Consider the following 26,052-nt stretch of genomic DNA (forward strand, 5'->3'; position numbering starts at 1 on the left):
CCAATAGTAAGAAAACTTATATCATGAAAACACATAAAATAAAAAGCAATTTCTTGAGGAAGCAAACTGTCAGAGAGATCTCATGAGTGCATTCAAATCAGTGAAATCATTCATGCTGAGAATGAAACAAATAAAAAGCCACCTTGGATGGGACAATAGGTCCCCTTAAAATTTTATAAAAGACTCAAAGAATCTAAACTAAGATTTAATGTCTTCATTTAGCAAAAACTCTTATCTTACCACATGTTCATCAGTTCATTTTTAAGCCGCACATAATTAATCAAATAAAGATATTCTTCGGCTACCTCTATCCTCTCTTGTCATCTCTTTTAGCCTCTGGGCATTTCAAGGGCACTCTACCCCTTTCTTGAAAGAAAAATAGGGGCACCTGGGTGATTAATTCAGATAGGCATCTGCCTTCTTCATCTCAATCTTGATCTCAGAGTCTTGGGATTAACATCTCCCCTTTCCTGCTCAACGGGAAACCTGTTTTTCCCTCTCCCTCTGCCCATCCCCAATTTTTACTTGCTTTCTTATACATACTCTCTCATAAATAAATAAGTAAATAAATAAATAAATATTTTAAAAAGGAAAAATAATAACAAATATTTATATAGTGCTTATTGTGTTCCAGGAACTATCTTAACTACTTTTTAATCCTTACAATAACTCTTTGACTTAGATATTAGTGCTATGCTTATTCCCGTTTTATAGCCAAGAAAATGGGGTTCAAAATTTTTGACTTTCTTGTTCAAGATATGTAGTTAGTATGTAATAAAGTCTAGGTTTAAAACTCAGGCAATGTCTTTTGGAACCAGATCCATGAAACAATATTGGGATTAAGTACTCAAGAGTTCCAAAGGAAAAATGAGAGGGAACATAGTGTTTAATCAGAAATAAATGCATTTATTTTTGGAAATACAAGCTAATACCTTAATGGCCATACATATACTATTCATTTAGGAAGTCTTATGCAGGATATTAGGGAGCAGTGGAGTCTGTGATGAACTGGAGACTAATTATATGTCTTGCCTAAGTTTAGCCAAAAGTAGTGTAATTTCCTATATTGTCTTTTTATCTTCCTAGAGTTCTCATCTCCTACACTGAATATCCACATTGTTGTCTTTAAGTATCTTCAATCTACTTAAAAAGGAAGGAGCATCGGAGAGGGCAAGATGGCAGAGGAGTAGGGTCCTCAACTCACCTGGCCCCACCAACTTACCTAGATTACTTTCGAACCATCCTGAAAACCTATGAAATCGACCTGAGATTTAAAGAGAGAACAGCCAGAATGCTACAGAGAGAAGGGTTTTCGCTTCTAATAAGGTAGGAAGATGGGAAAAAAAATAGGGGCCCTACAAGGAGCCGGGCTAAAGCTGGGTGGCAAAAGCCTCCTGCACAGGAAAGCCCAGCCATGGAGAAGCAAGAACTTTAAAAAATCCACACCGGATTCTTCCCAGACAGAAAGGCGCTTAGTTAGCAGGGAAATCGGGCAGAATCGCAGGAGGGGCAGTGGAGCCTCCAGTTTCCCAGAGTCACTAATAGAGGCAGTGTGCCCAGGGGAAAGTACACCGCACAGAGTGGGGCAATTTCAGTAAAGGGCTAGAGCGCACACCTGGCGGAGCATTGGGGAGAAGTTGGTCTGTCAGGCGGGGGCTCCAGACAGAGGTATCTGCACCCTGCTGCCTTCGGGACACTCGTGACCCAGGAGCGCGATTACAGCAGCACAGGTCCCCAGATTCCAGGGCACCAGGTGGACACAGCCCACAGTCCTGCACCCCCCTGGGACAGGTGAAGCGAGGAGGGTACAAGGACTCTCCTGCTGCCAGACACCTGCAAACTGTAAAGATCAGTGCACCCCGCTGCCCCAGGAGCATCTAGGCCAGTGCGTACTGGGAGAATACGTTAGTTACTAGTGGGGAGATGACTCCAGAGCTGGAGACCTGGCTTCCCCCAGTGTTGTTGCTCCTCCTTGTTTCACCCTGTGCCAAGGAGGGGTGGGGCCCTCAGGGGACAGAGGCTTCATGGGGTAAACAACTCCCACTGAGCCTGACACCCGGAGGGGGTTGGGGCAGCTCCCCCGGTGCACACACCTGAAACTCAGCACAGCAGGCCCCTTCTCCAGAAGACCCTCTGGAAGGACAGGGGAAGAGCAAATTCTTGACAAAGCATTGCTGGAAAGTTCCAGGGGAAGTCGAGGGATTTACAGTATATAGAACCAGAGGGTACCCCTCCTATTTTTTTTCCTTTTTCCAGTACATCTCAGTTTTATATCAGACTGTAAATTTCCAACTGTTTTTCTCTTTTCCAACCTTAACTACAATATTTTACCACCACTTCATTTTTAAGATTCTTCCTTTTTGACTTTCATATTTCCACAATTAGAGGTCCTAGATATATTTTCCACTTCTATATTCCCTTCAACTTATTCACCTTAATTTGGGGAGATATAAAAGATATGTTTTTTTATTTTGTGTTTTTTTCTTTTCGCTGCCTCATTTTGTTCTACAACGGTAGATGTTAATACCTTCTAAAATGACCAGCATGCACCCAGAACCAAGTAGAATACCGTGCTGGTTCATTCTGTGAGATTCCTCATTTCCATTCTGCCCCCCTTGTTTATCTCAATTATGTTTTGTTGGTCAATGTTGGGCCTTCTACAAGTATTTCTGGTTTGTATAAATTTGGGACTATCTTCTAACACACAAAACTTAATATACTTAGAAACAAGAGGATCACCATCTAGAACCCTTCAGGTAGACTACATTCTCCCTCCAATACAACTTTGACACAACCACCATCACCCACTCCCCCCATTCTTTTTTTCCTTCTCCTTTTATGTTTTTTCTTCTTCATTAGGATTCTTGGCAATTTTTTTTTACTACTTTGCTTAAAAATATGTATTTCACTTTAGTGGTCCTTTTTGATTTATTTCGTTCTAATCTTTGCTTTCAATTTCTAGCCTCTGACCTCGGCAGAATCATAAAGGGTGAAATTTATGTAGGTTGTAGTTGATATTCTTGACTTAACCCGATCACACAGCCACTCTGCACTGAGAAAATTGACTACGAAGAAGAACTCACCACAAAAGAAAGAATCAGAAACAGTACTCTCTGCCACAGAGTTATAGAATTTGGATTACAATTTGATGTCAGAAAGCCAATTCAGAAGCACAATTACAAGGCCACTGGTGGCTCTGGAAAAAAGCATAAAGGAATCAAGAGACTTCATGACTGCAGAATTTAGATCTAATCAGACCAAAATTAAAAATCAATTAAATGCAATGCAATCCAAACTAGAAATCCTAACAACAAGGATTAATGAGGTAGAAGAAAGAGTGAGTGACAAAGAAAACAAGTTGATGGCAAGGAAGGAAGCTGAGGAAAAAATGAAATAATTAGAAGACCATGAGGAAAGATTAAGGGAAATAAGTGACAGCCTCAGAAAGAAAAATCTATGAAAAATTGGAGCTCCAGAGTTCACTGAGAGGGCCAGAGGGCCAGAAAGCTTTTTTAAACAAACCATAGCTGATAACTACCCTAATTTGGAGAGGGAAACAGGCATTCAGATCCAGGAGAGAGAAAGAACCCCCACCCAAAATAAATAAAAACTGTTCAACAAGAAGACATTTAATTGTGAAACTTGCAAATTCCAAAGATAAAGAGAAAATCCTTAAAGTAGCCAGAGACAAGAGATGCCTAACATATATGGGAAGATATATTAGATTACCAGCAGACCTACCCACAGAGACCTGGCAGGACAGAAAGGCTAGCAGGATATATTAAGGGTCCTAAATGAGAAGAACATGCAGCCAAGAATACTTTATCCAGCAAGGCTCTCATTCAGAATAGAAGGAGAGATAAAAAGCTTCCAAGATAGACAGAAACTGAAGGAATATGTAACCACCCAATCAGCTCTGCAATAAATATTAAGGGGAACTCTGTAAAAGAAAGAGGAAGTCCAAAAAAATAATCTACAAAAAACAGGGACTGAATAGGTATCATGATGACACTAAATTCATATCTTCCAATAGTAACTCTGAACATGAATGGGCTTAATGACCCCATCAAAAGGCACAGGGTTTCAGACTGGATAAAAAAACCAAGAGGCATCTATTTGCTGTCTACAAGAGACTGATTTTAGACAGAAGGACACCTACAGCCTGAAAATAAGAGGTTGGAGAACCATTTACCATTCAAATGGTCCTACAAAGAAAGCAGAGGTAGCAATCCTCATATCAGATAAATTAAAGTTTATCCCAAAGACTGTACAAGAAATGAAGAGGGACACCATGTCATCCTTAAACAATCTATCCAACAAGAAAACCTAACAATCATGAATATTTATGCCCCTACTATGGGAGCTGCCAAGTATATCAATCAATTAATAAACAAAGTTAAGACATACTTAGATAATAATACACTAATATTGGGAGACTTCAACACGGCGCTTTCAGCAAATGACAGATTTTCTAAGCACAATATCTCCAAAGAAACAAGAGGTTTAAATGATACATTGGACCAGATATATTTCACAGATATATACAGAATTTTGTATTCAAACGCAACTGAATACACATTCTTCTCAAGTGCTCATGGAGCTTTCTCCAGAATAGACCACATACTAGGTCACAAATCAGGTCTCAACAGATAGAAAATGACTGGGATTGTCCCCTGCATATTTTCAGATCACAATGCTTTGAAACTTGAACTCAATCACAAGAATAAATTTGGAAGAAACTCAAGCATGTGGAGTTTAAGGACCATCCTGCTAAAAGATGAAAGGGTAAACCAGGAAATTAGAGAAGAATTAAAAATATTCATGGAAACTAATGAGAATGAAGATATAACTGTTCAAAAGCTTTAAGATACAGCAAAAGCAGTCCTGAGAGGGAAATACATCTCAAAGAAGCATCCCTCAAAAAATTGGAAAAAAACTCAAATACACAAGCTAACCTTGTACCTAAAGGAGCTGGAGAAAGAACAGCAAATAAAACCCACACCCAGCAGAATAAGAAAGTTAGTAAGGATTTGAGCAGAACTCAATGAAATAGAGACCAGAAGAACTGTAGAACAGATCAACAAAACCAGCAGTTTGTTCTTTGAAAGAATATATAAGATAGATAAAACATTAGCCAGGATTATTAAAAAGAAATAAAGACTCAAATTAATAAAATCATGAATTAACAAGGAGAGATCACAACCAATATCAAGGAAATGCAAGCAATTTTAAAAACATGTTATGAACAGCTACATGCCAATAAATTAGGCAATCTAGAAGATATGGACGCATTTCTGGAAAACCACAAACTACCAACTGGAATAGGAAGAAATAGAAAACCTGAACAGGCCAATAACCAGGGAGGAAATTGAAGCAGTCATCAAAAACCTCCCAAGACACAAAAGTCCAGGGCCAGTGGCTCCCCAGGCGAATTCTATCAAACGTTTAAAGAAGACACCATACCTATTCTACTAAAGCTGTTCTAAAGAATACAAAGGGACAGAATACTTCCAACTCGTGTTATGAGACCAGCATCACCATAATTCCAAAACCAGAAAAAGACCCCACCAAAAAGGAGAATAAAATAGCAATATCCTTAATGAACACAGATGCAAAAATTCCCAACAAGATACTAGCGAATAAGATCCAACAGTACATTAAGAAGATTATTCACCATGACTAGGTGGGATGTATCCCCGGGATGCAAGGCTGGTTCAACACTCATAAAGCAATCAATGTGATTGATCATATCAACAAGAGGAAAAACAAGAACCATATGATCCTCTCAATAAATGCAGAGAAAGCATTTGACAAAATACAACATCCATTCCCGATCATAACTCTTCAGAGTGTAGAGATAGAGGGAACATTCCTCATCATCTTAAACACCATCTAAGAAAAGCCCACAGGAAATATCATTCTCAATGGGGAAACACTGGGAGCCTTTCCCCTAAGATCAGGAACACAACAGGGATGTTCCCTCTCACCACTGCTATTCAACATAGTACTAGAAGTCCTAGCCTCAGCAATAGGACAACAAAAGGAAATAAAAGGCATTCAAATTGGCAAAGAAGAAGTCAAACTCTCCCTCTTCGCCGATGACATGATACTGTACATAGAAAACCCAAAAGATTCCACCCCACGATTGATAGAACTCATACAGCAATTTGGCAGTGTGGCAGGATACAAAATCATTGCCCAGAAATCAGCGGCATTTCTATACACTAACAATGAGACTGAAGAAAGAGAAATTAAGGAGTTAATCCCATTTCCAATGGCACCCAAAAGCATAAGATACCTAGGAATAAACTTAACCAAAGAGGTAAAAATGTACACCCTAAAAACTACAGAACACTTCTGAAAGAAATTGAGGAAGACACAAAGAGATGGAAAAATATTCCATGCTCATGGATTGGAAGAATTAATTTTGTGAAAATGTCAATGCTACCCAGGTCATTTTACATGTTTAATGCAATTCCTATCGAAATACCATGGACTTTCTTCAGAGAGTTAGAACAAATTATCTTAAGATTTGTGTGGAATCAAAAAAGACCCCAAATAGCCAGGAGAATATTGAAAAAGAAAACCATAGCCGGGGGCATCACAATGCCAAATTTCAAGTTGTACTACAAAGCTATGGTCATCAAGACAGTGTGGTACTGGCACAAAAACAGACACATAGATCAGTGGAACAGAATAGAGAATCCAGAAGTGGACCCTCAACTTTATGGTCAACTAATATTCGACAAAGCATGAAAGACTATCCATTGGAGAAAAGACAGTCCCTTCAATAAATGGTGCTGGGAAAATTGGACATCCACATGCAGAAGAATGAAACTAGACCACTCTCTTACACCATACACAAAGATCAACTCAAAATGGATGAAAGATCTAAATGTGAGACAAGATTCCATCAAAATCCTAGAGAACACAGGCAACACCCTTTTTGAACTTGTCCACAGTAACTTCTTGCAAGAGACATACCTTAAGGCAAGGGAAACAAAAGAAAAAATGAACTCTTGGGACTTCATCAAGATAAGAAGCTTCTGCACAGAAAAAGAAACAATCAAGAAAACTAAAAGCCAACTTATAGAGTGGGAGAAGGTATTTGCAAATGACCTATGAGATAAAGGACTAGTATCCAAGATCTATAAAGAACTTATGAAACTCAACAGCAAAGAAACAAACAATCTAATCATGAAATGGGTAAAAGACATGAAGAGAAATCTCACAGAGGAAGACATAGACATAGCCAACATGCACATGAGAAAATGCTCTGCATCACTTGCCATCAGGGAAATACAAATCAAAACCACAATGAGATACCACCTCACACCAGTGAGAATGGGGAAAATTAGCAAGGCAGGAAACAACAAATTTTAGAGAGAATGTGGAGAAAGGGGAGCCCTCCTTCACTGTTGGTGTGAATGTGAAATGGTTGCAGGCACTCTGGAAAACTCTGTGGAGGTTCCTCAAAGAGTTAAAAATCTATCTGCCCTACAACCCAGCAATTGCACTGCTGGGGATTTACCCCAAAGATACAGATGCAGTGATACGCCGCGACACCTGCACCTCAATGTTTATAGCAGCAATGGTCCACAATAGCCAAACTGTGGAAGAAGCCTCGATGTCCATCAAAAGATGAATGGATAAAGAAGATGTGGTCTATGCATACAATGGGATATTACTCAGCCATTAGAAATGACAAATACCCACTATTTGCTTCAATGTGGTTGGACCTGGAGGGTATTATTCTGAGTGAAAGAAGTCAATAGGAGAAGGACAAACTTTATATGGTCTCATTCATTTGGGGAATATAAAAACTAGTGAAAGGGAATAAAAATAAAGGGGAGAAAATGAGTGAAAAGATCAGTGAGGGTGACAAAACATGAGAGACACCGACATCTGAGAAATGAACAAGGGGTAGTGTAACGGGAAGTGGGTGGGGGATTGTGGTGACTGGGTGATGGGCACTGAGGTGGGCACTTGGCAGAATGAGCACTGGGTGTTATGCTATATATTGGCAAATTGAACTTCAATAAATTTTTTTTAAAAAATTTAAAAAATAAAAGAGGAAAAAAGTTAAAAATGGAGCTACCTTATTATCCAGCAATCACATTACTGGGTATTTACCCAACAAATACAAGAACATTAATTCACAGGAATACATACACCCCTGTTTTTAGCAGCATTATTTACAATAGCCAAGAATCGGAAGCCACCCAAGTGGCCATCAATTGATGAATGGATAAAGAAGATATGATTTATATATTCATGGAATATTATTCAACCATAAAGAAGAATGTAATCTTGCCATTTGCAATGACATGGATGGATCTAGAAAGCATAATGCTAAGCAAAGTAAGTCAGTCGGAGAAAGACAAATACCATATGATTTCACTCGTGGAATTTAAGGAACAAGACAAAAAGGCAAAGGGGAAAATATAAGAGACTGAATGACAACTCAAGAAACAAATTATTAATTATAGAGAACAAAGTGATAGTTACCAGAGGCGAGAGGGTTGGAGACTTGGGTTAAATAGGTGATGGTGATAAGGGACAGCTTGGTTCTTGTCTCAGAGTCGAAGAATGAACAGACAACAGTGAGCAAGGTGAAAGAAGTGTATTAAGCAGAGATACAGAGAAAGCTCCCAAAAGTGAGAGGGGTCCTGACAGGGTTGCCATTGGGAGCTTTTATGGTCTGTCTTTTATAGGAGACTGACCAGGGAACCTAGTAAATTTCTTGTAAATATCAGGGTGGATATTTAGAACAAACATCGTGGACTTTTAACTATCATAACAAAAGATGTTTTTGTCAATATCATGAGCCCAAACAAAGTGTTCCCTTCTTTCTGGTTAATATCTCCTCCATAACATTTCTCTATATCTGGGATTTCTGTGAGTCTAGTCAGGTAGCCCATGGCCTTGAGATTCTCATGTGGTCTTTGCTTGAGCAGGGACTATTGATAAGCCGTTAATGACATATTTCTGTGTTTACTTAGTAGCCATTAAAGGAGGATACTCCCTAACATTTTGGAGCTAGGGAGCCAGGCTTATTTTTATATTTTTACTGTCTTATCTCTGTTTTCTTGGTATGGGTAGGAGCCTGGCTCTGGGGCTGTTCCATTATCTTTTCCTTCCTAGCCCAGTCTGCCCCTAACTCATCCTACATCAATGGGAATTAAGGAGTTCATTTATCATGATGAGCACAGGTTGATGTATGGAAGTTTTGAATTACTCTATTGTATACCTGAAACTAATATAACACTACATGTTAACTAACTGGAATTAAATCAAAAACTTAACTACAGGGAACAAATTGAGAGTTACTAGAGGTGAGGTGGGTGGTGAATGGGGTAAATGGGTGATGGGCATTAAGGAGGGCACTTGTTGTAATGAGCCTGGGTATTGTATGCAAGTGATAAATTGCTAAATTCTACCCCTGAAACAATACTACAATATATGTTAACTAAGTAGAATGTAAATAAAATCTTGAATAAAAGGAAAACAAATTTTGCTCCTAGCCTCTGCCATACTCAATAACTTCTGAATATTTCAGTTGTATCCAACGTTTTGAAATATTTTAAGAGTCTCTCTGGTTTGCCTCCTTCTTTGTTTTTATCTTATTTTATTTTTCTTTCCCTTCCCCTATGTTCCTCTGTTTTGTTTCTGAATTTCCACATATAAGTGAAATCATATAGTATTTTTCTTTCTCTGATTTATTTCTCTTAGCATAATATACTCTAGTTCTATCCATGCCATTGCAAGTGACAAGATTTCATTCTTTTTGATGGCTGAGTAATATTCTATTGTATGTGTTTGTATATTATCTTCTTTATCCATTCATCAGTCAATGGACATCTGAGCTCTTTCCATATCTTGGCTATTGTGGACATTGCTCCTATAAGCATTGTGGTGCAAAATTATTAGTAAAAAGAAATATTTTGGAAGATTATCTTATGCAATGGAGACTTTTTTATGGTAGGCTTTTTAGCTTACAAAAATAAGCATGTTTAAATGAAATATGTATAATAGGACTTAATTTTGTAGAACATGTTATTTAAATACCCAGAAATACTACTGTAGGCTAACAGTAGTTATTGTTGAGTAGTAGTAGTATGAGATATTTATATTTTCTTCTGAGTTTTCCCAAATATTCTAAAATAAGTAATTCCAAATGTGTTTATGTAAGATATAAAGAGCAACATTTTAATCTTCAAATGAATACATGCTGGAATGGACTATCAAAGTTATAAGGTTTTCATCTTGAAGGTTTTTGAAGATGATCATAGGCTTAAACATTTTTTTTTTTTAGATGTGAGTACAGGCAACTTGCACCTGGTGATTTATATCAAACCTGAGTACAAGTCCCAGCTCTGACATTTACAAGCTAAATTAATTTAAATCAATTATATTACCAGCTTGAGCTATAATTTTCTTTACTATTAAATGGATATAGCAAAACTAATTCTGCACAGCTTTGTACAAATTAAATATATAAATAAAATCACTACTTAGCATAGGTCTGCCACATATTAGGTAGGTAGACATGGGATATCTATTTACCAAACTAATTTCCTTATTCTCTTAGATACACAGTTAGTTACATTCCTCATCCTCAATTACTTATTTAGAGAGCAAGTGAGAGGGGAGGGGCAAAAGGAAAGGGAGAGAGATAACCTTAAGCAGGCTCCACACCCAGCGCAGAGCCCAACATAGAGCTCGATCTCACATTCTTGAGATCATGATCTAAGCCAAAATCAAAAGTCAGACACTTAACTAAGCCATCCAGTTGCCCTAGCCTCAATTACATTTAAAAGTAATAATTATATAGAGTTATGGCCATTGCAATATAGGTGGATATACTGTGTGCCAATTCTAGGACTGGCCTATAAAAACCTTATGCAAAATCCTCCACTATCCGTCTCTCTGCCAGAGGGAAGGCAATGCTAGTTGTTGAAGGTTGTAGAGCCTCCAACAGCCTTGGTTTTTAAATTATTAGATCAGGAGAGCCCCACTTCCTTCACCTACTGAAAATAAGAGAAATAAATTCTATTGTGTGAAGCCACTGGAATTCTTAAATTTATTTATTAAGGAAGCTAGTGTTACTTTAACAATGGTAGTTACTTAATAATGATAGCTATAATTGTTACTAACATCTCTTCTAAGATTTTTCTATTTATAATTTAGTTGAAATGCAAAAAAAGTGGAGTGAAAGTATGGGCCAAAATTTAAAAGGCAGTTGATAGTAAAGCTGGAACATGATCTATGGTGACAGCCATAGGACTGGATCTCAGGAAAAGGAAAAGTTCAGATAGAAATATGGTCTAATGAAGCAAATGCTCAAGAAGGTACATGATATCTTGCTGTATCTATCATAAGGTTTAAACAGAACTCTCCTAAACAAAGAAAAAACCAATATATCATTTCTAAAAATATCTTCTAGGTGCTGCTATGCAGTGTGAACATATGACATTTTCTTTTCTGCACAAGATAGAGTCAAATTGTATCAAAATTAAATTAAATTGCCTTTAGAATGAATCATAAACTCAAAGGTCTGGTTAGTTATGGCCATGAAACATTCTCTAGATACATTCCCCAGAGCAAGATGCCTTTCAGTATCGTGGTAAGTAATTCCTGTACATGTGGAGTTTGTAAAACCCTTTGGGATGCAAATCCCTCTGTAATTGTCAGATGTTCTTTAGATTTTAGATAAGATGGCAGGATAAAAGTGGTTCTAAATGCTGCAAGTCTCTAGAAATGTAGGCAATGCTCTGTAGTAAAAATTGTAGTAAGCCACACAGTCTACTACAGGCATCATAACAAAAGTTCAGTTTTGATCGTCCTTCCTATAAAGACTTAGTCTTATTTAGGGATAGAATCTATGCCTTAAGTTGGTATACAATGTTCAGATGCTGATAATTTCAGCTATTTTTAAAACCTGGTGGAAATGTCTACTACTTCCAGGCACTCGAAGTGAACATTTCAAATCCCCATAAGAATGATGTATGTAATTATATTACTGTATAATAAATGCAGTTGTGAGATGAAATGGGATAGATTTCAGAAGAGTCCAAGACATTTGATACATAATGATACATTTTCAGTTCTGCAGTCCAAAATGAGATATAGTATGGCACAGACTTCTGATGATCCACAGTAGAGGGGGAAAAAGCCTACAGCAATGGACTGATGGGATGAGTATTAACAAAAAATATCTGCTATACTGTGATTATAAAATTCTGTTCTTAATATGAACATCACCATCCCCAGGGTCAAAAGTTTAAAGGGAACATTTTAGAAAATTAGACACCAGAGAAAGTTATAACTAACTAGGTCAGAAGTGCTCAGTGTCAAAAACCAGAATGTCTACAAAAGAGTAGGAAAATGTCACCAGCCTACAAGAAGCAAGTGATGACTTAATAAAATTTGATTATTCTAAAAGATGAGATTGTTGAGAGTAAGCAAGAAAATTGATTCCTAACAGTTAAAAAGTAAAAAGTAAAACTTACCAGCCCTCGAGATTTCCACAAAGTTATGCCCTAAATAAATTAAAGCAATTACTAAGCCAATATCTGTGAAAATTGTGCTGAAGAAAGATCCTTTCTCTCAATTCTTCCCACAGTTTTTTTTCTATCTACTGAGCCTTTAACTTCCTGTTGTGAAATTGCTACCTATTGTCATTTAAAAATTTAGTTGTCAAAAAAAATTTAGTTGTCATAAAGTTTTTTTTGTCATAAACTTTTGAATGAAATCTACCTGATTATGCTTAGATCTTTGCATTTCTTTACTTCTTGATTTAATAGTTCATTGCTTCAGGTTTAACTAAATACCTTTCTTGTTTAAAAAACTTTTTTATAGAAAATAATTGCATTAAAAGCATGTAAGTAGTTTCCTCTTGCAGTTATCTGCATATAAATCTCAAATAGACATATCTGGTCATTTTGAAGGGAACTTATAGGAGAAAAATAGAAATATGAAAGATTATTTGGTCCAGCAAGTTCAATCTGGTGAAAAATCATTTGGTCCAGGAAACTCAATCTGGTAGAAGTGATCAGTAAAAGGGACCAGTGGGGTCTGTGGGTAACCCAAACAAACAATATCCTTTTTCACCACCTTATTTACTTTTAAAAGCTAACTTAGAGAAGATAGCTTAGCTTAAAAACAAAACAACTTTCTAATATTGAATCTCACAGGGACTGTATTCCATCCCTCCAAGTCATCTCAGCAATCTACTAGGAAAAGTGCCCCCACATGAGAGCAGAGGGAAATGCATCAAGTTTGCTGGAAGGCAAACTCCCTAGAGGAAAGCAGAAGCTGAGTGGATCTTGCTCAATTTTTATTATTTCCAAATTTATTGATTAATTGTACCCAGTAGAGGAATAAGTGACAGGCCAAAGAGAAGCCAGGAGTGATATAGCTAGCAAAACTCCCTCCACGTGGGAGAAAACTTCAGAGTTAGGAATAAGCATCCCTACTTTATTGTGTAAAAAAAAATAAGCAGTTTTGAATAGTAGTACTGCCAACTCAAACATATAAACATCAATCTTTATCCACCCCTTGCTGCTTCTACCTGAGGACACAGTATTGAAAATCAAAATTCAGTATCTTGATGTATTTTAACTTCTAGACTTCAAAGAAGAGCCAGATACAATTTTTAACACACAATAATTAGTTGATAGCTCTTTTGGATGGTGCTCTGCGTAGAATCCTGGTAGGGTACAGAATTTATTCAGATGGTACATAAACATACTTTAATGAGGGTACTACTTATAAAGGTGTGGGGAGGGTTTCTTTGTCAGCACAATCTGACAGAATATGATAGACAAAATGCCTTAAACAACATAAATGTATTTCTCACAGTTCTGGAGGCTAGAAGTCTAGGATCAAGGTGCCTACAAGATAGGTTTCATTCTGAGACCTTCTTCTCTTGGCTTACAAGCATCTTCCCATCTCTTTGTATGCTCACATGACCTTTCCTCAGTGAATGCACCTGGATTATTATTATAATGGCACTAATCTCATCATGAGTGTCCCATATTCATGACCTAATCTAAACCTAATTACTTCTCAAAGGTCTCATCACTAAACATTATCACATTAGGCATTAGAGTTTCAACATATTAATTTGGGAGGAGACACAAACTCTCAGTTCAAAACAAAGAGTTAAGAAAACAACCAACAAATGGTAAGGCATTCCAACACTAATAATAGCTGAAAACCAGTACTACCACTAGGTTACGGGGGAAAAAGAGATTATCAGAACCAACTGAGAGCTATAGCTATGGAAGGAGGAACTCCTAGTGGAAGACATAATGATAGATGGACACAGCTGTTGTAGAGAAGTGAGAGTAAGACAGAGAAACAGAAGTACAGAAATGCCTCAACTTCACTCTCACTCCAACTTCTAATCCCTTGTTATTGACTCCCATTGAATCTTATAGAAACGAGAGAGCAAGGAATCCAAGGAGATAGTTATTTGAGGCCAGCCTCCCAAGGCATAGAGCAGGGCAAAGAGGAACAGAAAGTGGATCTGGAGAATCATTGGAGAACAATTAGCACAGAAGAATTTTGCTCAGGAAGAAAAATATTAATAATCTCAGAGATTTGAGAATGCATATGTGGTCAAGTTAAATTCTGTGAACTAACTTTTAAGGTCATATAACTGAAAAGTCCTCACTTTGGCCTACTCTCTCAGACAAGCTTTTCCCAAACTAATGTAAACAAATAGCTATCTAGTCATTCTCTTGATAAACATCACTGGGAGAGAATGCCACCATTTCCTATAATAGAACAATGGCAACAATTTATTTAAACTAATCTGATGTCTCTCTTGTCTCTCCCATTAGATGGTATGCTTATTTTTTATTTTACTTTTTTTGATGGTATGCTTTTTAATATGTATTCTAAGAAACTTCACTACTATATACTCTGTGTATTACTTCTTATGTTTTTGCATAATAAACTACCACAAATTTAGCAACTTGAGACAATATAAATTCATTATCATCTCACAGTTTCCACAGATCAGGAGTCCAGCAAAGTAAGGCCTGAAATCCAGATGTCTTCCAGGTTGAGTTCTTATACGGAGAATGTGGGAGAAAAGCCTTTACGGAGTTCACTCTTATTGTTAAGGTAGAATGTGGTTCCTTGTGAGTGTAGGACTAAAGTCTTTTTTCTTTACTGGCTATCAGTCAGGGGCTATTCCACCTCCTAAAGGTCACCCACATTACTTGCCACATGGCCCCTTCCATCTTCAAAACATAAACACTGGACCAAATCCTTTTCATGCATCAAATCTCTGACTTCCAGGGGCACCGGAGTGGCTCAGTGGTTGAGCATCTCCCTTTGGCTCAGGTTGTGATCCCAGGGTCCTGGGTTCGAGTTCTACATCAGGATCCCCAATGGGGGAACTGCTTCTCCCTTTGCCCATGTCTCTGACTCTCTCTATATGTCTCTCATGAATAAATAAATAATATCTTTTAAAAACTCTCTGATTTCCTCACTGTAAATTCTAGACCCAGATTTATAGACTCATGTGATTAAGTGCAGTCCATCTGAATAATCTCCCTACCTGAAGTTCAACTAATTGGGGAACTTAATTACAGTTGGAAAAAAATCCCTTTTGCTATATAATGTGACATAATCAAGAGAATAATATCTCATTATATTTACAGATTCTACCCATACTCAGGAGGAATTTATATAGGGCATGTGTGCCAGAATGCAGAAATTTTAGGAGCCATCTTAAAAGTCTGTGTACTACACTATAGGAGATCAGCAAATTTTTTCTTAATTTTTTAAATATTTTATTTATTAATTTGAGAGAGAGAGACAGAGAGAGAGACAGAGACAGAGAGGATGAGCAAGGAGAAGGGCAGAGGCGAGGGGAAGCAGATTCCCCACTGAGCAGGGAGCCCAACACAGGGCTCCATCCCAGAACTCTGATATTGTGATCTGAGCTGAAGTCAGATGCTTAACTGACTGAGCCACTCAGGTGCCCTGAGATCAATAAATTATTATTAATTAACCTAATATCTTTCTCCCTGAATTCTGAATTTTCCTGTCCTTCAGCCACCGGGAAAACAAAACATATTGTTTGGTCATCACCTTTCAAATTCACCACATTGTTCTTGCAAACTTACTAAACTACAAGTTATAACTTTTGAATTTTTAATTAAATAATTGTGACTCCTTTAGCCTCTTTCCATATGCTCAATTGAAAAGATTCATATTTTAATTCATCTTCTCTCAATCTTATTCAGCTTCTTCATATATCTCTTACATTGGACAATCAAGGTTTGTTCTTTTTTTTTCTTTACCAGTGTTTCATTTTTTTAAATTATTTGAGTATAATTGGCATACAATGTTACATGAGTTTCAGGTGTATAACATATTGGTTTAACTTATTTATATGCTATGCTCACCATCAAGGTTTGTGTAGCTACCACCAAGGTCTGTCCTTAAAGTCATTTATGCTAGAACAACTCTTTTACATATTTGCAAGCTTTCTTGACCAGCTGATTCTTGTTCTAATGGTTGCTTCAGTCTTTTTAAAAATGTAAATATGGCTATTAGAATATAAAATGTAATCATTAAAGAATTATTTTATCCTAAAGTAATTAAAGACATTGATGAAATATAGTAATTGAGAGAGAGAGAGAGAGAGAGAGAGAGAGAGAGAGAATAAGTAGATGAGCAACAGGGCTAGGAGCCAAGAGCTTTGTTTATTAAATTGTATAGTGATAATGAATCACCAAGTAATTATGAAGAATGTCAAGAACATTGTTCATCTCAGTTACTTTATCTCTGCAACTGGTTTTCATGATTTCCTGTTCTTGCTAACATTTCTTAATTGCCCTGAGGATAAAGGGCGGGGGGCAGATCTATGGACAAGTGCATTGAACTCATTATTTTTTAAACTAGAATTAAATAATCAGTTTAAAAAATCACTTGAGGTAACAAATTATAGTGATAACTGATCTGAGAGTAGTTTCTTTTTTTTCTTCAGTCAGTGATTGACAGATTTAAAATATTGGTTCCTTGAGATCTGTGAGTTAGGGTTTAGTAGAAAAAATTTAATTGCTCCAGAATACATAACATAAAGTAACTACCAATGATTACATTTTTCTTGATAATTTTATTTGACTGTCTATAGCACACCACTCCTTGTGAGGGAAAGCATGTCAAATACTGTCTTACTATTTTAGCAGAAATTGCTGTTATTCTACAAGATTTACATTCGTGCATTGAGGTGTTCCAGAAAAAAAATTATACAAAGTATGTTCCATGTTTTCCAATATACTTGTTACAAGATTAGCTTCTTTTCTGGAACATAGGGTGTCACAATTAAAACAAATCCTAGTTATATTTTCTGGACTATATTAAACTATTGAATGTTCTTGGCAAAAAAAAAAGCCTCTATTCACTATAAGTATAGATAATGTGCAGCAATTCTTGCCTGGGAGATTACTACATAAGGTGTAAGTCAGTGTATAAATATCACACAATATTTTTTGTGTGTTTTGTGTTTTAAAGAGAAGTGTGCTTGGTTGCTATTCTTAAAAAGGCAAAATAAAAATAAAAAATAAGAAGCATTTCTTTAACTCTGAGTCATCTGTTCAAATCTAAGCCAAGTCAGTAGTGACCAGAAGCTATTACTAAGTGATGATGTGTTTTGACCTATGAGAAATAAACCTGTCCAGTTCCTAATCAACACTGATCAGCACTATGTTTTTGGAATAGATGGGCACAGATACTTAATATCCTCATCTATAGGGGTCAACTTTTTTTTCCATGGGGTTATGACCAATTGATATGACAGTAGAAAAAAATGCAATGCACATGCTTCTGTGTGACTTTCTATAGTCAGTTGCCCCATAAGTCAAACTTCAATTGATTTGGGGTTATCTGAAAAGGTTGATCAAATTAGTCCACTTAGATATGAATAATGCATGGTTTTCTTTCCCATGTGAGTTTTAGAAAAGTTTACAGAGAGACAGAAGAAAAAGACAAGAAATGCTAATCAATATTTCATCAGCCACCTGTGGATAACTAAGAATCATTAAAGTTCCATTGAACTATAGAAGAAAAATTACAATTACTATGACTCCAATTGTTAACTTTGATTAGAGGCAAGAACAATCAGACATACACATATACAGATACCAAGGAAAGAATACTTGCTTCTGATATACTGAGCAGCACACACACACACACACATCAGATAGGGGTTAAAATTTATTCTGTGGGAGGCTGCTACTGATATTCTAACTCTAGTTTCTATCAATCTTCAGGCCACTGTGAGGGAATTAAACCAGAACACTACATTGGATACACCCCTCACTCTCTCCTCTCCTTAGAGGAGAAATCATGGCCAAAGCGAACTCTTTTGGTGCTAGGCTGTGCAGATTTGGGGGAGGAAAAGACAGGCAAAGCTAAACTCCTCTCCTTATATGTTTCAATGTGGTCCTTCTCAGTCCTGTGTTCTTCTGAGATGCTACAAACTCTTATCCTAGATTATGGGGTTCTCTCAAAGGTATTCTGGTCCAAACATATTTGTTAAATCACTATTTGTGTAGGGGGTATAAGGGCCAGGATCTGGAGATATTAAAACCTTTGTACACTGTTGGTGAGAGTGCAAAATGGTGCAGGCACTATGGAAAATAATTCCTCAAAAAATTAAAAAGAGAACTACCATAAGATCCAGCAGTCCTACTCCTGGATATACATTCAAAAGAATTGAAATTAGGATGCCAAAGAGAATTCTTCATTTCCATGTTTATTGCAGCATTAGTCATAACAGCCAATATATGAAAAAATGTCCATCAACAGACAATTGGATAAAGATTTGCAAAAACATAAATGAACTTGGAAGAGATTAAGCTAAATGAAACATGCCAGTCACAGAAGGACAAATACTATATGATTCTACTTTTATAGAACATCTAAAATAGTCAAATTCAAAAAATATAAAATAGAATTGTGATTGCTAGAAGATGGAGGAGAGGAAAATGGGAATTGTTTTTCAGAGTATAAAGTTACATTTATACAAGATGAATAATTTCTAGAGATCTGCTGTACAACAGAGTGCCTCTAGTAAGCATATGGTTTTGTGTACTTAAAACTTAAAGAGGGGGATCCCTGGGTGGCTCAGTGGTTTAGCGCCTGCCTTCAACCCAGGGTGTGATCCTGGAGACCCAGGATGGAGTCCCACATCGGGCTCCCTGCATGGAGCCTGCTTCTCCCTCTGCCTGTGTATCTGCCTCTCTCTCTCTCTCTCTCTCTCTCTCTCTGTCTCTCATGAATGAATAAATAAATAAAATATTAAAAAAAAACTTAAAGAGAGTAGATCTCCTGTTAAATATCTAGTGTTCTTACCAAAAAGAAAAAGGAAAGGAGGTAAGAAAAGTTTTGGAGATGATGGATATGCTTATTACCTTGATTGTGATGATGGTAACATGGATATACACATAAGTCCATATTCATCAAATATTTTAATTTAAATATTTTCAGCATTCTAAAAAAAAGGATATTATACAGAATTATGGCCTTTGGTGCTCCCTCCTTTTTTTGTATATATTTATTGGAGTTCGATTTGCCAACATATACTCTAACACCCAGTACACATCCAGTCAAGTACCCCCCTCAGTGCCTGTCACCCAGTCACCCCATCCCACCGCCCATCTCCCCTTCCACTATGCCTTGTTCAATTCCCAGACTTAGTAGTCTCTCATGTTCTGTCACTCCCTCTAATGTTTCCCACTCATTTTCTCTCCTTTCCCCTTTAATTCCTTTCAATATTTTTATATTCCCTGAATAAATGAAACCATATAATGTTTGTCCTCTGATTGACTTACTTACCTCAGCATAATATCCTCCAGTTCTATCCAGTTGAGCAAATGGTGGGTATTCATCATTTTTAATGGCTGAGTAATATTCCATTACATATATATATATGTATATATATATATATCACATCGTCTATATCCATCCATCTTTTTATTTTATTTTACTTATTTATTCACGAGAGACACAGACAGAGGGATCCCTCCATTCATCTTTCAAATGACACCAAGGCTCTTTCCACAGTTTGGCTATTGTGGACATTGCTGCTATAAACATTGGGCTGTAGGTGTCCCAGCCTTTCACTGCATCTGTATCTTTGGGGTAAATCCCAGCACTGCAATTGCTGGGTGGTAGGGCAGGTATATTTTTAACTGTTTGAGGAACCTCCACACAGTTTTCCAGAGTGGCTGCACCAGTTCACATTCCCACCAAGAGTGCAAGAGGGTTCCCTTTTCTCCGCATCCTCTCCAACATTTGTGGTTTCCTGCCTTGTTAATTTTCCCCATTCTCACTGGTGTGAGGTGGTATCTCATTGTGGTTTTCGTTTGTATTTCCCTGATGGCAAGTGATGTGAGCATTTTCTCATGTGCTTGTTGGTCATGTGTATGTCTTTTTTGGTGAAATTTCTGTTCATGTCTTTTGCTCATTTCTTGATTGGATTGTTTGTTTCTTTGCTGTTGAGTTGAATAAGTTCTTTATGGATCTTGGATACTATACCTTTATCTGATATGTCATTTGCAAATATCTTCTCCCATCCTGTAGGTGATCTTTTAGTTTTGTTGACTGATTTTTTGGCTGTGCAGAAGTTTTTTATCTTGATGAAGTCCCAATAATTCATTTTTGCTTTTGTTTCTTTTGCCTTTGTGGATGTATCTTGAAAGAAGTTGCTGTGGCCAAGTTCAAAAAGGGTGTTGCCTGTGTTCTCCTCTAGGATTTTGATGGAATCTTGTCTCACATTCAGAACTTTCATCCATTTTGAATTTATCTTTGTGTATGGTGTAAGAGAATGGTCTAGTTTCATTCTTCTGCACTTGGGTGTCCAATTTTACCAGCACCATTTATTGAAGAGACTGTCCTTTTCCAGTGGATATTCTTCCTTTGTCGAATATTAGTTGACCATAGAATTGAGGGCCAATTTCTGCGCGCCCGGCTAGACAGGGAAGCAGCTCGGAGGCGGCTGTGGCAGAGGCTTCCCGCGGAAGGGGCTGCCCGGCTGGGAGCGCGATTCCAACAGCACAGGCCCGGGAGTGCAGGGCACCGGGGACACATCCCAAGAACCGGCGCTCCCCCCGGGACAGGCAGAGGCCACAGGACAGCAAGGACACTCCTGCCGCCAGGCGGCCCCGAGCTAGGCAGATCAGCGGCCCCGCTCCCGGAGCATCCAGGCCCCTGCAGGCTGAGAGCTCCATAGTTACTGCGGGAGCTGAATCCAGAGCTCTAGAGCTGACCTCTGACACTGTTGTTGTTCCTCCTGGGGCCTCACAGAATGAACAACCCCCACTGAGCCTCACTGTGGCCTCACAGGATAAACAGGGTAAACATCTTTCACTGAGCCCTGCACCAGGCAGGGGGCTGAGCAGCGCCCCCAAGTGCTAACACCTGAAAATCAGCACAGCAGGCCCCTCCCCCAGAAGACCACCTAGAAGAACTGGGGAAAAACAAATTATTGACCAAGCAGCACTGGAAAATTCCAGGGGAAGTCGAGGGATTTACAGTATACAGAATCAGAGGATACTCCCCCCTGTTTGATTGATTTTTGATTTCTGTTTGCTTCCCCCTAATTTTTTTCTTTTCTTATTTTTTCTTTTTTTTTCTATTTTTTCTTATTTATTTCATTTTTCTGTTTTTCTTTTTCTTTCCTTCTTTCTCTTCTCTCTTTTTCTCCTTTTCCAAATACAACTTGGTTTTGGCCACTCTGCATTGAGCAAAATGACTAGAAGGAAAACCTCACCTCAAAAGAAAGAATCAGAAACAGTCCTCTCTCCCACAGAGTTACAAAATCTGGATTAAAATTCAATGTCAGAAAGCCAATTCAAAGCACTATTATAAAGCTACTGGTGGCTCTAGAAAAAAGCATAAATGATTCAAGAGACTTCATGACTGCAGAATTTAGATCTAATCAGGCAGAAATTAAAAATCAATTGAATGAGATGCAATCCAAACTAGAGGTCCTAACGATGAGGGTGAAAGAGGTAGAAGAACAAGTGAGTGACATAGAAGTCAAGTTGATGGCAAAGAGGGAAACTGAGGAAAAAGAGACAAACAATTAAAAGATCATGAGGATAGATTAAGGGAAAGAAGTGACAGCCTGAGGAAGAAAAATCTACCTTTAATTCGGGTTCCTGAGGGTGCCGAAAGGGACAGAGGGCCAGAATATGTATTTGAACAAATCCTAGCTGAAAACTTTCCTAATCTGGGAAGGGAAACAGGCATTCAGATCCAGGAAATAGAGAGATCCCCCCCTAAAATCAATAAAAAACGTTCAACACCTCAACATTTAATAGTGAAGCTTGCAAATTCCAAAGATAAAGAGAAGATCCTTAAAACAGCAAGTGACAAGAGATCCCTAACTTATATGGGGAGAAATATCAGATTAACAGCAGACCTCTCCACAGAGACGTGGCAGGCCAGAAAGGGCTGGCAGGATATATCCAGGGTCCTAAATGAGAAAAACCTGCAGCCAAGAATACTTTATTCATCAAGGCTCTCATTCAGAATATAAGGAGAAAAAGCTTTCAAGACAGGCAGGAACTGAAAGAATATGTGACCACCAAATGAGTTCTGCAAGAAATTTTAAGGGAGACTCTTAAAATTCCCCTTTAAGAAAAAGTCCAATGGAACAATCCACAAAAACAGGGACTGAATAGGTATCATGAATACTCTAAACTCATATCTTTCAATAGTAACTCTGAACATGAATGGGCTTAATGACCCCATCAAAAGGTACAGAGTTTCAGACTGGATAAAAAACCAAGAGGCATCTATTTGCTGTCTACAAGAGAGTTATTTTAGACATAAGGACACCTACAGCCTGAAAATAAAAGGTTGGAGAACCATTTATCATTCAAATGGTCCTCAAAAGAAAGCAGGGGTAGCCATCCTTATATCAGATAAATTAAAATTTATCCCAAAGACTGTAGTGAGAGATGAAGTGGGACACTATATCATACTTAAATGATCTATCCAACAAGAGGACCTAACAATCATCAATATTTATGCCCCGAATGTGGGAGCTGCCAAGTATATCAATCAATAAATAACCAAAGTTAAGATATACTTAGATAATAATACACTTATACTTGGTGACTTCACTCTAGCACTATCTACACTCGATAGGTCTTCTAAGCACAACATCTCAAAAGAAACGAGAGCTTTAAATGATACACTGGACCAGATGGATTTCACAGATAGCTACAGAACTTTACATGCAAACGCAACTGAATACACATTCTTCTCAAGTGACTATGGAACTTTCTCCAGAATAGACCACATACTGTTTCACAAATCAGGTCTGAACTGATACCAAAAGATTGGGATTGACCCCTGCGTATTCGCAGACCATAATGGCTTGAAATTAGAACTAAATACAGGGTTATGAAAAGTAATCAAGTTGAACAAAAGAGAAAAAATAATTATTCAAAATGGGAATAGACCTAAGGAACTCGGTGACTCCAACAATATAATAACATTTGTATTTTATGTGCCCAAGAAGAGAAAATGGAGCAGAAAAAATATTTTAAGTAATAATAGCTGCAAACATCCCTAATTTGGGGAAGGAAACAGATATACAGATCCAGTAGGCACAGAGAATTCCCATCAAAATCAATAAAAGGATTTGCATTTCCCTGTTACTAAGGGATGTTGAGCATTTTTTCATGTGTCTGTTGGCCATTGGTATGTCTTCTTTGGAGAAATGTCTCTTCATGTCTTCTGCCAATTTTTTGACTGGATTATTTATTTCTTGGGTGTTAAGTTTGATAAATTCTTTATAGATCTTAGATACTAGTCCCTTTTCTGATATGTCATTTGCAAATATCCTCTATTATGTAGGTTATCTTTTAGTTTTATCAACTGTTTCCTTTGCTGTGCAAAAGCTTTTTATCTTGATGAAATCTCAATAATTTATTTTTACCTTTGTTTCCCTTGCCTTTGGAGATGTGTGTAGCAAGAAATTGCTGTGGCATAGGTCAAGAGGTTGCTCCCTGTATTCTCTAAGGTTTTGATGGATTTGTGTCTCACATTGAGATCTTTCATTCATTTTGAGTTTACTTTTGTGCATGATACAAAAAAAGGTCCAGTTTCATTCTTCTACATGTGACTATCCAATTTTCCCAACATCATTTTTTTAAGAGACATTTTTCCATTGGATCTTCTCCCCTACTTTGTCAAAGATTAGTTGACCATAGAGTTGAGAGTCCATTTCTGGGTTCTCTATTTTGTTCCATTGATCTACGTGCCTTTATGTGCCACTACTATATTGTCTTGATGATTAAAGTTTTGTAATATAGATTGAAGTCTGGCATTATACTGCCATCTGCTTTGGTTTTCTTGTTAAATATTCCTCTGGCTATTCAGGGTCTTTTCTGGTTCCATAAAAATTCTAAGATTATTTCCTTCAGCTCTGTGAAGAATGTCAATGGTATTTTGATAGGGATTTCACTGTATGTGTAGATTGATTTGGGTAACAGAGACATTTTAACAATGTTTATCTTCCAATCCATGAGCATGGAACGTTTGTCCATCTCTTTTTGTTTTTCTCAATTTCATTCATAAGTCCTCTGCAGTTTTTAGAATATACATTTACCTCTTTAATTAGGTTTATTCCTAGGTATCTTATGGATTTTGGTGCAAATGTAAATAGGATTGATTCCTTAATTTCTCTTTCTTCTTTCTTATTAGTGTATAGTAGTGCAACTGACTTATGTGCTTTGATTTTATAACCTGCCACATTGTTGAATTCCTGTATGAGTTCTAGAAATTTTGGGGTGGAAGAAGATACCATCTCACACCAGTCAAAATGGGTAAAATTGCTTCTTCTCCGAGAGAACACCAAATGGCAGATGACGCCGGTGCTGTGGGAGGACCCGGAGGCCCCAGAGGCCCCAGAGGCCCCAGAGGCCTGGGAATGGGAGGCCACGGTGGCTTTGTGGAGGCTTCGGCAGCAGCATCCAGGTTCGCGGACGTGGCCGTGTTCCGGCCGGGGCCAGGGCCGAAGAGCTCGCAGAGGCAAGGCGGAGGACAAGGAGCGGATCTCCATCACCAAGCTGGGCCGCGTAGTCAAGGACATGAAGATCAAGTCCCTGGAGGAGATCTATCTCTTTTCTCTGCCTATCAAGGAATCTGAGATCATTGACTTCTTCTTGGGGGCATCCCTCAAGGATGAGGTCTTGAAAATCATGCCCGTGCAAAAACAGACCCATGCTGGCCAGCAGACCAGGTTCAAGGCATTTGTTGCCATCGGAGATTATAATGGACACGGGGGTCTGGGCATCAAGTGCTCCAAGGAGATAGCCACTGCCATCCATGGGGCCATCATCCTGGCCAAGCTTTCCATTGTCCTTGTGCGAGGAGGCTACTGGGGAAACAAGATCGGCAAGCCCCACACTGTCCATGCAAGGTGACTGGTCGCTGTGGTTTTGTGCTGGTGCATCTCATCCCTGCCCCCAGAGGCACTGGCATTGTCTCAGCCCCTGTGCCGGAGAAGCTATTGATGATGGCTGGTATTGACAACTGCTACACTTCGGCCAGGGGCTGCACTGCCACCCTGGGGAACTTTGCCAAGGCTACTTTTGATGCGATCTCCAAGACCTACAGTTATCTCATCCCTGATCTCTGGAAAGAGACTGTGTTCACCAAGTCTCCCTATCAGGAATTCACTGACCATCTTGTAAAGACCCACACCAGAGTCTCCGTGCAGAGGACCCAGGCTCCAGCTGTGGCTACCACATAGGTTTATATAAGAAAATAAAAGTGAATTCAAGCTTGTTAAAAAAAATGGGTAAAATTAACAAGTCAGGAAAACAACAAATATTGACAAGGTTACAGAGAACGGGGAACCTTCTTACACTGTTGGTGGGAATGCAAGTTGGTACAGCATACTCTGGAAAACAGTATGGAAGCTCCTCAAAAAGTTAAAAATAAAGCTATGCTATGATGCAGCAATTGCACTACTAGGTATATACCCTAAAGATACAAATATAGTGA

General features: G+C 38.0%; 1 pseudogene; it reads left to right on the top strand.

The window, feature by feature from the left end:
- The first annotated feature begins 24,901 nt into the window (after positions 1–24,901).
- LOC140627552 (small ribosomal subunit protein uS5 pseudogene) lies at positions 24,902–25,812 on the top strand (annotated as a pseudogene).
- Positions 25,813–26,052: the final 240 nt, after the last annotated feature.

This window comes from Canis lupus, chromosome X (genome assembly GCF_048164855.1).
Source record: "Canis lupus baileyi chromosome X, mCanLup2.hap1, whole genome shotgun sequence".
NCBI classification, from domain to species: domain Eukaryota; kingdom Metazoa; phylum Chordata; class Mammalia; order Carnivora; family Canidae; genus Canis; species Canis lupus.